Consider the following 13,343-nt stretch of genomic DNA (forward strand, 5'->3'; position numbering starts at 1 on the left):
CAGCCGCCGCCCACTGCAATGAATCTGAATAACTCCTCCTTTAGGGCGCAAGCAACTCCCCTCCCCCTTGCAGTCTTTCCAATTCACGATACAAAAAGACGGACAGGACAGGTTGCCTGACTTTCCGTCACTGCCACCCTTTGCCATCCTTACCCGTAGAAAGCCCTTTCATCATCCCCAAACCCTAATCTTTTCCCTTTCCTTCCCAGCCCCCAAACCCTGCCCTCTGTACCTTTCTCACCACCCGCTTCCCTTCTCCTGTCATCCCCCTACCACCCGGGAAAAAAAGAGATTGCCCCCTCCTTCCACTAGCCCACCCTCCCACCCAAAGAACAACTTCTTCTGCGCAGCTTGTTTTCTAGGCAGCAGCGCTATTGTGATGTCATCGGGGGGCATTGTGACAAGCCGCCAGTGTTCCGTCTCTTCATGTTGTGCACAGTTCAAACGGAAAATACATCAACAGGCAGACTACAGAAAAGCTTACTATCAAAGGTTAGAGGGGGGCTTTCTCAGAGGGCTTTTTACAGTTTTTCTATTCCCAATTAGCCGTTTAAGTGTACTTATTGAAAGTAGTAATTCTTTCATAGGCCGCCCTTTCTTAGTATTTGACGTTCCTTATATTGCGGTATGAGGCTTCGCAGTAGGTTGCAAACATTCATCACCCATGACTGTCCCCAATTGAGCTCAGAAGCTCAATGTCTATCATGACCTCTCTTTTAGAATGTCCAAGAGCAAGCAAACTATTCCTCCAGGAGAGGGCGCCAACAGACTACTAAAGAGATCATCATTACTCAAAGAAAACCCCAAAAACCAATGCATGATAGGAATAAACAGGTAACTTTCTTTGGAGTGGAAGCGGAGAGATCGCACCAGATGCCAATTCTAGATGTTATCACACCTGTGGTCACTGCAGCAGCAGGTGAATCCACTTTGTCCAAAAGGGATCTATTCCATTCAATTGCAAATGATCTAGATAAGACAGAGAACTGCAGCACGGGGACATAGCCGAGTTGGTCAGGTTGAGTGGTGATGAGTTTGCTATTTGGATGAATAAAGAAAGTCAAAAGTGTGAAAGATAAAAAACAAAAGGAGGAAGTGTGAAAAGTGAATGGGCCAAATTGAGGTGCATATGAAGACGTATGCTTTCTTCCAATTCATTAAATCGGGCTAATATGAATCAGGTGAATTGAGTTCTGCTTTTGGAAACTGGGTTAAGAAGGGGTGCACCGTTCCTGGAGGTACTGCAATACCAGGTCAATGCGTGGAGTGGACAGAGCAAGCTCTTTTTCCATCTCCCTGTTCTAAAAATCCATTTAATATATGGTCCCCAGATAGGGGACGTATCAGATATTAAACTGATAAGAACAGATACTACACTTGATCTTAGCCAAAAGGCCGAGAAGCGATAACCAGAATTGGTTTGGGCCTCGAGTGGCACCCTGGCCTATGCCGGACACATCTTAGGGAGAGAGAGCGAGAGGGAGACAAACCCACGCCTACACAAGACATTTTGTCACCCAAGCCAACCCTTGAAAAGGCTGCTTTGCAGAGCCAAAACAAGAAGAATGGTGCGTTTTGCAGCCGCCGCCCACTGCAATGAATCTGAATAACTCCTCCTTTAGGGCGCAAGCAACTCCCCTCCCCCTTGCAGTCTTTCCAATTCACGATACAAAAAGACGGACAGGACAGGTTGCCTGACTTTCCGTCACTGCCACCCTTTGCCATCCTTACCCGTAGAAAGCCCTTTCATCATCCCCAAACCCTAATCTTTTCCCTTTCCTTCCCAGCCCCCAAACCCTGCCCTCTGTACCTTTCTCACCACCCGCTTCCCTTCTCCTGTCATCCCCCTACCACCCGGGAAAAAAAGAGATTGCCCCCTCCTTCCACTAGCCCACCCTCCCACCCAAAGAACAACTTCTTCTGCGCAGCTTGTTTTCTAGGCAGCAGCGCTATTGTGATGTCATCGGGGGGCATTGTGACAAGCCGCCAGTGTTCCGTCTCTTCATGTTGTGCACAGTTCAAACGGAAAATACATCAACAGGCAGACTACAGAAAAGCTTACTATCAAAGGTTAGAGGGGGGCTTTCTCAGAGGGCTTTTTACAGTTTTTCTATTCCCAATTAGCCGTTTAAGTGTACTTATTGAAAGTAGTAATTCTTTCATAGGCCGCCCTTTCTTAGTATTTGACGTTCCTTATATTGCGGTATGAGGCTTCGCAGTAGGTTGCAAACATTCATCACCCATGACTGTCCCCAATTGAGCTCAGAAGCTCAATGTCTATCATGACCTCTCTTTTAGAATGTCCAAGAGCAAGCAAACTATTCCTCCAGGAGAGGGCGCCAACAGACTACTAAAGAGATCATCATTACTCAAAGAAAACCCCAAAAACCAATGCATGATAGGAATAAACAGGTAACTTTCTTTGGAGTGGAAGCGGAGAGATCGCACCAGATGCCAATTCTAGATGTTATCACACCTGTGGTCACTGCAGCAGCAGGTGAATCCACTTTGTCCAAAAGGGATCTATTCCATTCAATTGCAAATGATCTAGATAAGACAGAGAACTGCAGCACGGGGACATAGCCGAGTTGGTCAGGTTGAGTGGTGATGAGTTTGCTATTTGGATGAATAAAGAAAGTCAAAAGTGTGAAAGATAAAAAACAAAAGGAGGAAGTGTGAAAAGTGAATGGGCCAAATTGAGGTGCATATGAAGACGTATGCTTTCTTCCAATTCATTAAATCGGGCTAATATGAATCAGGTGAATTGAGTTCTGCTTTTGGAAACTGGGTTAAGAAGGGGTGCACCGTTCCTGGAGGTACTGCAATACCAGGTCAATGCGTGGAGTGGACAGAGCAAGCTCTTTTTCCATCTCCCTGTTCTAAAAATCCATTTAATATATGGTCCCCAGATAGGGGACGTATCAGATATTAAACTGATAAGAACAGATACTACACTTGATCTTAGCCAAAAGGCCGAGAAGCGATAACCAGAATTGGTTTGGGCCTCGAGTGGCACCCTGGCCTATGCCGGACACATCTTAGGGAGAGAGAGCGAGAGGGAGACAAACCCACGCCTACACAAGACATTTTGTCACCCAAGCCAACCCTTGAAAAGGCTGCTTTGCAGAGCCAAAACAAGAAGAATGGTGCGTTTTGCAGCCGCCGCCCACTGCAATGAATCTGAATAACTCCTCCTTTAGGGCGCAAGCAACTCCCCTCCCCCTTGCAGTCTTTCCAATTCACGATACAAAAAGACGGACAGGACAGGTTGCCTGACTTTCCGTCACTGCCACCCTTTGCCATCCTTACCCGTAGAAAGCCCTTTCATCATCCCCAAACCCTAATCTTTTCCCTTTCCTTCCCAGCCCCCAAACCCTGCCCTCTGTACCTTTCTCACCACCCGCTTCCCTTCTCCTGTCATCCCCCTACCACCCGGGAAAAAAAGAGATTGCCCCCTCCTTCCACTAGCCCACCCTCCCACCCAAAGAACAACTTCTTCTGCGCAGCTTGTTTTCTAGGCAGCAGCGCTATTGTGATGTCATCGGGGGGCATTGTGACAAGCCGCCAGTGTTCCGTCTCTTCATGTTGTGCACAGTTCAAACGGAAAATACATCAACAGGCAGACTACAGAAAAGCTTACTATCAAAGGTTAGAGGGGGGCTTTCTCAGAGGGCTTTTTACAGTTTTTCTATTCCCAATTAGCCGTTTAAGTGTACTTATTGAAAGTAGTAATTCTTTCATAGGCCGCCCTTTCTTAGTATTTGACGTTCCTTATATTGCGGTATGAGGCTTCGCAGTAGGTTGCAAACATTCATCACCCATGACTGTCCCCAATTGAGCTCAGAAGCTCAATGTCTATCATGACCTCTCTTTTAGAATGTCCAAGAGCAAGCAAACTATTCCTCCAGGAGAGGGCGCCAACAGACTACTAAAGAGATCATCATTACTCAAAGAAAACCCCAAAAACCAATGCATGATAGGAATAAACAGGTAACTTTCTTTGGAGTGGAAGCGGAGAGATCGCACCAGATGCCAATTCTAGATGTTATCACACCTGTGGTCACTGCAGCAGCAGGTGAATCCACTTTGTCCAAAAGGGATCTATTCCATTCAATTGCAAATGATCTAGATAAGACAGAGAACTGCAGCACGGGGACATAGCCGAGTTGGTCAGGTTGAGTGGTGATGAGTTTGCTATTTGGATGAATAAAGAAAGTCAAAAGTGTGAAAGATAAAAAACAAAAGGAGGAAGTGTGAAAAGTGAATGGGCCAAATTGAGGTGCATATGAAGACGTATGCTTTCTTCCAATTCATTAAATCGGGCTAATATGAATCAGGTGAATTGAGTTCTGCTTTTGGAAACTGGGTTAAGAAGGGGTGCACCGTTCCTGGAGGTACTGCAATACCAGGTCAATGCGTGGAGTGGACAGAGCAAGCTCTTTTTCCATCTCCCTGTTCTAAAAATCCATTTAATATATGGTCCCCAGATAGGGGACGTATCAGATATTAAACTGATAAGAACAGATACTACACTTGATCTTAGCCAAAAGGCCGAGAAGCGATAACCAGAATTGGTTTGGGCCTCGAGTGGCACCCTGGCCTATGCCGGACACATCTTAGGGAGAGAGAGCGAGAGGGAGACAAACCCACGCCTACACAAGACATTTTGTCACCCAAGCCAACCCTTGAAAAGGCTGCTTTGCAGAGCCAAAACAAGAAGAATGGTGCGTTTTGCAGCCGCCGCCCACTGCAATGAATCTGAATAACTCCTCCTTTAGGGCGCAAGCAACTCCCCTCCCCCTTGCAGTCTTTCCAATTCACGATACAAAAAGACGGACAGGACAGGTTGCCTGACTTTCCGTCACTGCCACCCTTTGCCATCCTTACCCGTAGAAAGCCCTTTCATCATCCCCAAACCCTAATCTTTTCCCTTTCCTTCCCAGCCCCCAAACCCTGCCCTCTGTACCTTTCTCACCACCCGCTTCCCTTCTCCTGTCATCCCCCTACCACCCGGGAAAAAAAGAGATTGCCCCCTCCTTCCACTAGCCCACCCTCCCACCCAAAGAACAACTTCTTCTGCGCAGCTTGTTTTCTAGGCAGCAGCGCTATTGTGATGTCATCGGGGGGCATTGTGACAAGCCGCCAGTGTTCCGTCTCTTCATGTTGTGCACAGTTCAAACGGAAAATACATCAACAGGCAGACTACAGAAAAGCTTACTATCAAAGGTTAGAGGGGGGCTTTCTCAGAGGGCTTTTTACAGTTTTTCTATTCCCAATTAGCCGTTTAAGTGTACTTATTGAAAGTAGTAATTCTTTCATAGGCCGCCCTTTCTTAGTATTTGACGTTCCTTATATTGCGGTATGAGGCTTCGCAGTAGGTTGCAAACATTCATCACCCATGACTGTCCCCAATTGAGCTCAGAAGCTCAATGTCTATCATGACCTCTCTTTTAGAATGTCCAAGAGCAAGCAAACTATTCCTCCAGGAGAGGGCGCCAACAGACTACTAAAGAGATCATCATTACTCAAAGAAAACCCCAAAAACCAATGCATGATAGGAATAAACAGGTAACTTTCTTTGGAGTGGAAGCGGAGAGATCGCACCAGATGCCAATTCTAGATGTTATCACACCTGTGGTCACTGCAGCAGCAGGTGAATCCACTTTGTCCAAAAGGGATCTATTCCATTCAATTGCAAATGATCTAGATAAGACAGAGAACTGCAGCACGGGGACATAGCCGAGTTGGTCAGGTTGAGTGGTGATGAGTTTGCTATTTGGATGAATAAAGAAAGTCAAAAGTGTGAAAGATAAAAAACAAAAGGAGGAAGTGTGAAAAATGAATGGGCCAAATTGAGGTGCATATGAAGACGTATGCTTTCTTCCAATTCATTAAATCGGGCTAATATGAATCAGGTGAATTGAGTTCTGCTTTTGGAAACTGGGTTAAGAAGGGGTGCACCGTTCCTGGAGGTACTGCAATACCAGGTCAATGCGTGGAGTGGACAGAGCAAGCTCTTTTTCCATCTCCCTGTTCTAAAAATCCATTTAATATATGGTCCCCAGATAGGGGACGTATCAGATATTAAACTGATAAGAACAGATACTACACTTGATCTTAGCCAAAAGGCCGAGAAGCGATAACCAGAATTGGTTTGGGCCTCGAGTGGCACCCTGGCCTATGCCGGACACATCTTAGGGAGAGAGAGCGAGAGGGAGACAAACCCACGCCTACACAAGACATTTTGTCACCCAAGCCAACCCTTGAAAAGGCTGCTTTGCAGAGCCAAAACAAGAAGAATGGTGCGTTTTGCAGCCGCCGCCCACTGCAATGAATCTGAATAACTCCTCCTTTAGGGCGCAAGCAACTCCCCTCCCCCTTGCAGTCTTTCCAATTCACGATACAAAAAGACGGACAGGACAGGTTGCCTGACTTTCCGTCACTGCCACCCTTTGCCATCCTTACCCGTAGAAAGCCCTTTCATCATCCCCAAACCCTAATCTTTTCCCTTTCCTTCCCAGCCCCCAAACCCTGCCCTCTGTACCTTTCTCACCACCCGCTTCCCTTCTCCTGTCATCCCCCTACCACCCGGGAAAAAAAGAGATTGCCCCCTCCTTCCACTAGCCCACCCTCCCACCCAAAGAACAACTTCTTCTGCGCAGCTTGTTTTCTAGGCAGCAGCGCTATTGTGATGTCATCGGGGGGCATTGTGACAAGCCGCCAGTGTTCCGTCTCTTCATGTTGTGCACAGTTCAAACGGAAAATACATCAACAGGCAGACTACAGAAAAGCTTACTATCAAAGGTTAGAGGGGGGCTTTCTCAGAGGGCTTTTTACAGTTTTTCTATTCCCAATTAGCCGTTTAAGTGTACTTATTGAAAGTAGTAATTCTTTCATAGGCCGCCCTTTCTTAGTATTTGACGTTCCTTATATTGCGGTATGAGGCTTCGCAGTAGGTTGCAAACATTCATCACCCATGACTGTCCCCAATTGAGCTCAGAAGCTCAATGTCTATCATGACCTCTCTTTTAGAATGTCCAAGAGCAAGCAAACTATTCCTCCAGGAGAGGGCGCCAACAGACTACTAAAGAGATCATCATTACTCAAAGAAAACCCCAAAAACCAATGCATGATAGGAATAAACAGGTAACTTTCTTTGGAGTGGAAGCGGAGAGATCGCACCAGATGCCAATTCTAGATGTTATCACACCTGTGGTCACTGCAGCAGCAGGTGAATCCACTTTGTCCAAAAGGGATCTATTCCATTCAATTGCAAATGATCTAGATAAGACAGAGAACTGCAGCACGGGGACATAGCCGAGTTGGTCAGGTTGAGTGGTGATGAGTTTGCTATTTGGATGAATAAAGAAAGTCAAAAGTGTGAAAGATAAAAAACAAAAGGAGGAAGTGTGAAAAGTGAATGGGCCAAATTGAGGTGCATATGAAGACGTATGCTTTCTTCCAATTCATTAAATCGGGCTAATATGAATCAGGTGAATTGAGTTCTGCTTTTGGAAACTGGGTTAAGAAGGGGTGCACCGTTCCTGGAGGTACTGCAATACCAGGTCAATGCGTGGAGTGGACAGAGCAAGCTCTTTTTCCATCTCCCTGTTCTAAAAATCCATTTAATATATGGTCCCCAGATAGGGGACGTATCAGATATTAAACTGATAAGAACAGATACTACACTTGATCTTAGCCAAAAGGCCGAGAAGCGATAACCAGAATTGGTTTGGGCCTCGAGTGGCACCCTGGCCTATGCCGGACACATCTTAGGGAGAGAGAGCGAGAGGGAGACAAACCCACGCCTACACAAGACATTTTGTCACCCAAGCCAACCCTTGAAAAGGCTGCTTTGCAGAGCCAAAACAAGAAGAATGGTGCGTTTTGCAGCCGCCGCCCACTGCAATGAATCTGAATAACTCCTCCTTTAGGGCGCAAGCAACTCCCCTCCCCCTTGCAGTCTTTCCAATTCACGATACAAAAAGACGGACAGGACAGGTTGCCTGACTTTCCGTCACTGCCACCCTTTGCCATCCTTACCCGTAGAAAGCCCTTTCATCATCCCCAAACCCTAATCTTTTCCCTTTCCTTCCCAGCCCCCAAACCCTGCCCTCTGTACCTTTCTCACCACCCGCTTCCCTTCTCCTGTCATCCCCCTACCACCCGGGAAAAAAAGAGATTGCCCCCTCCTTCCACTAGCCCACCCTCCCACCCAAAGAACAACTTCTTCTGCGCAGCTTGTTTTCTAGGCAGCAGCGCTATTGTGATGTCATCGGGGGGCATTGTGACAAGCCGCCAGTGTTCCGTCTCTTCATGTTGTGCACAGTTCAAACGGAAAATACATCAACAGGCAGACTACAGAAAAGCTTACTATCAAAGGTTAGAGGGGGGCTTTCTCAGAGGGCTTTTTACAGTTTTTCTATTCCCAATTAGCCGTTTAAGTGTACTTATTGAAAGTAGTAATTCTTTCATAGGCCGCCCTTTCTTAGTATTTGACGTTCCTTATATTGCGGTATGAGGCTTCGCAGTAGGTTGCAAACATTCATCACCCATGACTGTCCCCAATTGAGCTCAGAAGCTCAATGTCTATCATGACCTCTCTTTTAGAATGTCCAAGAGCAAGCAAACTATTCCTCCAGGAGAGGGCGCCAACAGACTACTAAAGAGATCATCATTACTCAAAGAAAACCCCAAAAACCAATGCATGATAGGAATAAACAGGTAACTTTCTTTGGAGTGGAAGCGGAGAGATCGCACCAGATGCCAATTCTAGATGTTATCACACCTGTGGTCACTGCAGCAGCAGGTGAATCCACTTTGTCCAAAAGGGATCTATTCCATTCAATTGCAAATGATCTAGATAAGACAGAGAACTGCAGCACGGGGACATAGCCGAGTTGGTCAGGTTGAGTGGTGATGAGTTTGCTATTTGGATGAATAAAGAAAGTCAAAAGTGTGAAAGATAAAAAACAAAAGGAGGAAGTGTGAAAAGTGAATGGGCCAAATTGAGGTGCATATGAAGACGTATGCTTTCTTCCAATTCATTAAATCGGGCTAATATGAATCAGGTGAATTGAGTTCTGCTTTTGGAAACTGGGTTAAGAAGGGGTGCACCGTTCCTGGAGGTACTGCAATACCAGGTCAATGCGTGGAGTGGACAGAGCAAGCTCTTTTTCCATCTCCCTGTTCTAAAAATCCATTTAATATATGGTCCCCAGATAGGGGACGTATCAGATATTAAACTGATAAGAACAGATACTACACTTGATCTTAGCCAAAAGGCCGAGAAGCGATAACCAGAATTGGTTTGGGCCTCGAGTGGCACCCTGGCCTATGCCGGACACATCTTAGGGAGAGAGAGCGAGAGGGAGACAAACCCACGCCTACACAAGACATTTTGTCACCCAAGCCAACCCTTGAAAAGGCTGCTTTGCAGAGCCAAAACAAGAAGAATGGTGCGTTTTGCAGCCGCCGCCCACTGCAATGAATCTGAATAACTCCTCCTTTAGGGCGCAAGCAACTCCCCTCCCCCTTGCAGTCTTTCCAATTCACGATACAAAAAGACGGACAGGACAGGTTGCCTGACTTTCCGTCACTGCCACCCTTTGCCATCCTTACCCGTAGAAAGCCCTTTCATCATCCCCAAACCCTAATCTTTTCCCTTTCCTTCCCAGCCCCCAAACCCTGCCCTCTGTACCTTTCTCACCACCCGCTTCCCTTCTCCTGTCATCCCCCTACCACCCGGGAAAAAAAGAGATTGCCCCCTCCTTCCACTAGCCCACCCTCCCACCCAAAGAACAACTTCTTCTGCGCAGCTTGTTTTCTAGGCAGCAGCGCTATTGTGATGTCATCGGGGGGCATTGTGACAAGCCGCCAGTGTTCCGTCTCTTCATGTTGTGCACAGTTCAAACGGAAAATACATCAACAGGCAGACTACAGAAAAGCTTACTATCAAAGGTTAGAGGGGGGCTTTCTCAGAGGGCTTTTTACAGTTTTTCTATTCCCAATTAGCCGTTTAAGTGTACTTATTGAAAGTAGTAATTCTTTCATAGGCCGCCCTTTCTTAGTATTTGACGTTCCTTATATTGCGGTATGAGGCTTCGCAGTAGGTTGCAAACATTCATCACCCATGACTGTCCCCAATTGAGCTCAGAAGCTCAATGTCTATCATGACCTCTCTTTTAGAATGTCCAAGAGCAAGCAAACTATTCCTCCAGGAGAGGGCGCCAACAGACTACTAAAGAGATCATCATTACTCAAAGAAAACCCCAAAAACCAATGCATGATAGGAATAAACAGGTAACTTTCTTTGGAGTGGAAGCGGAGAGATCGCACCAGATGCCAATTCTAGATGTTATCACACCTGTGGTCACTGCAGCAGCAGGTGAATCCACTTTGTCCAAAAGGGATCTATTCCATTCAATTGCAAATGATCTAGATAAGACAGAGAACTGCAGCACGGGGACATAGCCGAGTTGGTCAGGTTGAGTGGTGATGAGTTTGCTATTTGGATGAATAAAGAAAGTCAAAAGTGTGAAAGATAAAAAACAAAAGGAGGAAGTGTGAAAAGTGAATGGGCCAAATTGAGGTGCATATGAAGACGTATGCTTTCTTCCAATTCATTAAATCGGGCTAATATGAATCAGGTGAATTGAGTTCTGCTTTTGGAAACTGGGTTAAGAAGGGGTGCACCGTTCCTGGAGGTACTGCAATACCAGGTCAATGCGTGGAGTGGACAGAGCAAGCTCTTTTTCCATCTCCCTGTTCTAAAAATCCATTTAATATATGGTCCCCAGATAGGGGACGTATCAGATATTAAACTGATAAGAACAGATACTACACTTGATCTTAGCCAAAAGGCCGAGAAGCGATAACCAGAATTGGTTTGGGCCTCGAGTGGCACCCTGGCCTATGCCGGACACATCTTAGGGAGAGAGAGCGAGAGGGAGACAAACCCACGCCTACACAAGACATTTTGTCACCCAAGCCAACCCTTGAAAAGGCTGCTTTGCAGAGCCAAAACAAGAAGAATGGTGCGTTTTGCAGCCGCCGCCCACTGCAATGAATCTGAATAACTCCTCCTTTAGGGCGCAAGCAACTCCCCTCCCCCTTGCAGTCTTTCCAATTCACGATACAAAAAGACGGACAGGACAGGTTGCCTGACTTTCCGTCACTGCCACCCTTTGCCATCCTTACCCGTAGAAAGCCCTTTCATCATCCCCAAACCCTAATCTTTTCCCTTTCCTTCCCAGCCCCCAAACCCTGCCCTCTGTACCTTTCTCACCACCCGCTTCCCTTCTCCTGTCATCCCCCTACCACCCGGGAAAAAAAGAGATTGCCCCCTCCTTCCACTAGCCCACCCTCCCACCCAAAGAACAACTTCTTCTGCGCAGCTTGTTTTCTAGGCAGCAGCGCTATTGTGATGTCATCGGGGGGCATTGTGACAAGCCGCCAGTGTTCCGTCTCTTCATGTTGTGCACAGTTCAAACGGAAAATACATCAACAGGCAGACTACAGAAAAGCTTACTATCAAAGGTTAGAGGGGGGCTTTCTCAGAGGGCTTTTTACAGTTTTTCTATTCCCAATTAGCCGTTTAAGTGTACTTATTGAAAGTAGTAATTCTTTCATAGGCCGCCCTTTCTTAGTATTTGACGTTCCTTATATTGCGGTATGAGGCTTCGCAGTAGGTTGCAAACATTCATCACCCATGACTGTCCCCAATTGAGCTCAGAAGCTCAATGTCTATCATGACCTCTCTTTTAGAATGTCCAAGAGCAAGCAAACTATTCCTCCAGGAGAGGGCGCCAACAGACTACTAAAGAGATCATCATTACTCAAAGAAAACCCCAAAAACCAATGCATGATAGGAATAAACAGGTAACTTTCTTTGGAGTGGAAGCGGAGAGATCGCACCAGATGCCAATTCTAGATGTTATCACACCTGTGGTCACTGCAGCAGCAGGTGAATCCACTTTGTCCAAAAGGGATCTATTCCATTCAATTGCAAATGATCTAGATAAGACAGAGAACTGCAGCACGGGGACATAGCCGAGTTGGTCAGGTTGAGTGGTGATGAGTTTGCTATTTGGATGAATAAAGAAAGTCAAAAGTGTGAAAGATAAAAAACAAAAGGAGGAAGTGTGAAAAGTGAATGGGCCAAATTGAGGTGCATATGAAGACGTATGCTTTCTTCCAATTCATTAAATCGGGCTAATATGAATCAGGTGAATTGAGTTCTGCTTTTGGAAACTGGGTTAAGAAGGGGTGCACCGTTCCTGGAGGTACTGCAATACCAGGTCAATGCGTGGAGTGGACAGAGCAAGCTCTTTTTCCATCTCCCTGTTCTAAAAATCCATTTAATATATGGTCCCCAGATAGGGGACGTATCAGATATTAAACTGATAAGAACAGATACTACACTTGATCTTAGCCAAAAGGCCGAGAAGCGATAACCAGAATTGGTTTGGGCCTCGAGTGGCACCCTGGCCTATGCCGGACACATCTTAGGGAGAGAGAGCGAGAGGGAGACAAACCCACGCCTACACAAGACATTTTGTCACCCAAGCCAACCCTTGAAAAGGCTGCTTTGCAGAGCCAAAACAAGAAGAATGGTGCGTTTTGCAGCCGCCGCCCACTGCAATGAATCTGAATAACTCCTCCTTTAGGGCGCAAGCAACTCCCCTCCCCCTTGCAGTCTTTCCAATTCACGATACAAAAAGACGGACAGGACAGGTTGCCTGACTTTCCGTCACTGCCACCCTTTGCCATCCTTACCCGTAGAAAGCCCTTTCATCATCCCCAAACCCTAATCTTTTCCCTTTCCTTCCCAGCCCCCAAACCCTGCCCTCTGTACCTTTCTCACCACCCGCTTCCCTTCTCCTGTCATCCCCCTACCACCCGGGAAAAAAAGAGATTGCCCCCTCCTTCCACTAGCCCACCCTCCCACCCAAAGAACAACTTCTTCTGCGCAGCTTGTTTTCTAGGCAGCAGCGCTATTGTGATGTCATCGGGGGGCATTGTGACAAGCCGCCAGTGTTCCGTCTCTTCATGTTGTGCACAGTTCAAACGGAAAATACATCAACAGGCAGACTACAGAAAAGCTTACTATCAAAGGTTAGAGGGGGGCTTTCTCAGAGGGCTTTTTACAGTTTTTCTATTCCCAATTAGCCGTTTAAGTGTACTTATTGAAAGTAGTAATTCTTTCATAGGCCGCCCTTTCTTAGTATTTGACGTTCCTTATATTGCGGTATGAGGCTTCGCAGTAGGTTGCAAACATTCATCACCCATGACTGTCCCCAATTGAGCTCAGAAGCTCAATGTCTATCATGACCTCTCTTTTA

The 13,343-nt window shown here is 46.5% G+C and overlaps 8 non-coding genes across 8 annotated transcripts; all 8 read right to left on the reverse strand.

Annotated features, from left to right (window-relative positions):
* Nucleotides 1-1,216: 1,216 nt before the first annotated feature.
* On the reverse strand, nt 1,217-1,407 carry LOC142270974 (U2 spliceosomal RNA). Its single transcript, XR_012736170.1, has one exon. It is a non-coding gene; the product is annotated as a U2 spliceosomal RNA (small nuclear RNA).
* A 1,387-nt stretch (nt 1,408-2,794) lies between these two features.
* On the reverse strand, nt 2,795-2,985 carry LOC142270988 (U2 spliceosomal RNA). The gene has a single exon (XR_012736181.1). It is a non-coding gene; the product is annotated as a U2 spliceosomal RNA (small nuclear RNA).
* A 1,387-nt stretch (nt 2,986-4,372) lies between these two features.
* Nucleotides 4,373-4,563, reverse strand: LOC142271000 (U2 spliceosomal RNA). The gene has a single exon (XR_012736192.1). It is a non-coding gene; the product is annotated as a U2 spliceosomal RNA (small nuclear RNA).
* A 1,387-nt stretch (nt 4,564-5,950) lies between these two features.
* LOC142271012 (U2 spliceosomal RNA) lies at nt 5,951-6,141 on the reverse strand. Its single transcript, XR_012736203.1, has one exon. It is a non-coding gene; the product is annotated as a U2 spliceosomal RNA (small nuclear RNA).
* A 1,387-nt stretch (nt 6,142-7,528) lies between these two features.
* LOC142271024 (U2 spliceosomal RNA) lies at nt 7,529-7,719 on the reverse strand. Its single transcript, XR_012736214.1, has one exon. It is a non-coding gene; the product is annotated as a U2 spliceosomal RNA (small nuclear RNA).
* Nucleotides 7,720-9,106: 1,387 nt separating this feature from the next.
* Nucleotides 9,107-9,297, reverse strand: LOC142270976 (U2 spliceosomal RNA). Its single transcript, XR_012736171.1, has one exon. It is a non-coding gene; the product is annotated as a U2 spliceosomal RNA (small nuclear RNA).
* Nucleotides 9,298-10,684: 1,387 nt separating this feature from the next.
* Nucleotides 10,685-10,875, reverse strand: LOC142270977 (U2 spliceosomal RNA). The gene has a single exon (XR_012736172.1). It is a non-coding gene; the product is annotated as a U2 spliceosomal RNA (small nuclear RNA).
* Nucleotides 10,876-12,262: 1,387 nt separating this feature from the next.
* On the reverse strand, nt 12,263-12,453 carry LOC142270979 (U2 spliceosomal RNA). The gene has a single exon (XR_012736173.1). It is a non-coding gene; the product is annotated as a U2 spliceosomal RNA (small nuclear RNA).
* Between the last annotated feature and the right edge of the window lie 890 nt (nt 12,454-13,343).

The sequence above is a fragment of the Anomaloglossus baeobatrachus genome, unplaced genomic scaffold (assembly GCF_048569485.1).
Source record: "Anomaloglossus baeobatrachus isolate aAnoBae1 unplaced genomic scaffold, aAnoBae1.hap1 Scaffold_3335, whole genome shotgun sequence".
Lineage (NCBI taxonomy): Eukaryota > Metazoa > Chordata > Amphibia > Anura > Aromobatidae > Anomaloglossus > Anomaloglossus baeobatrachus.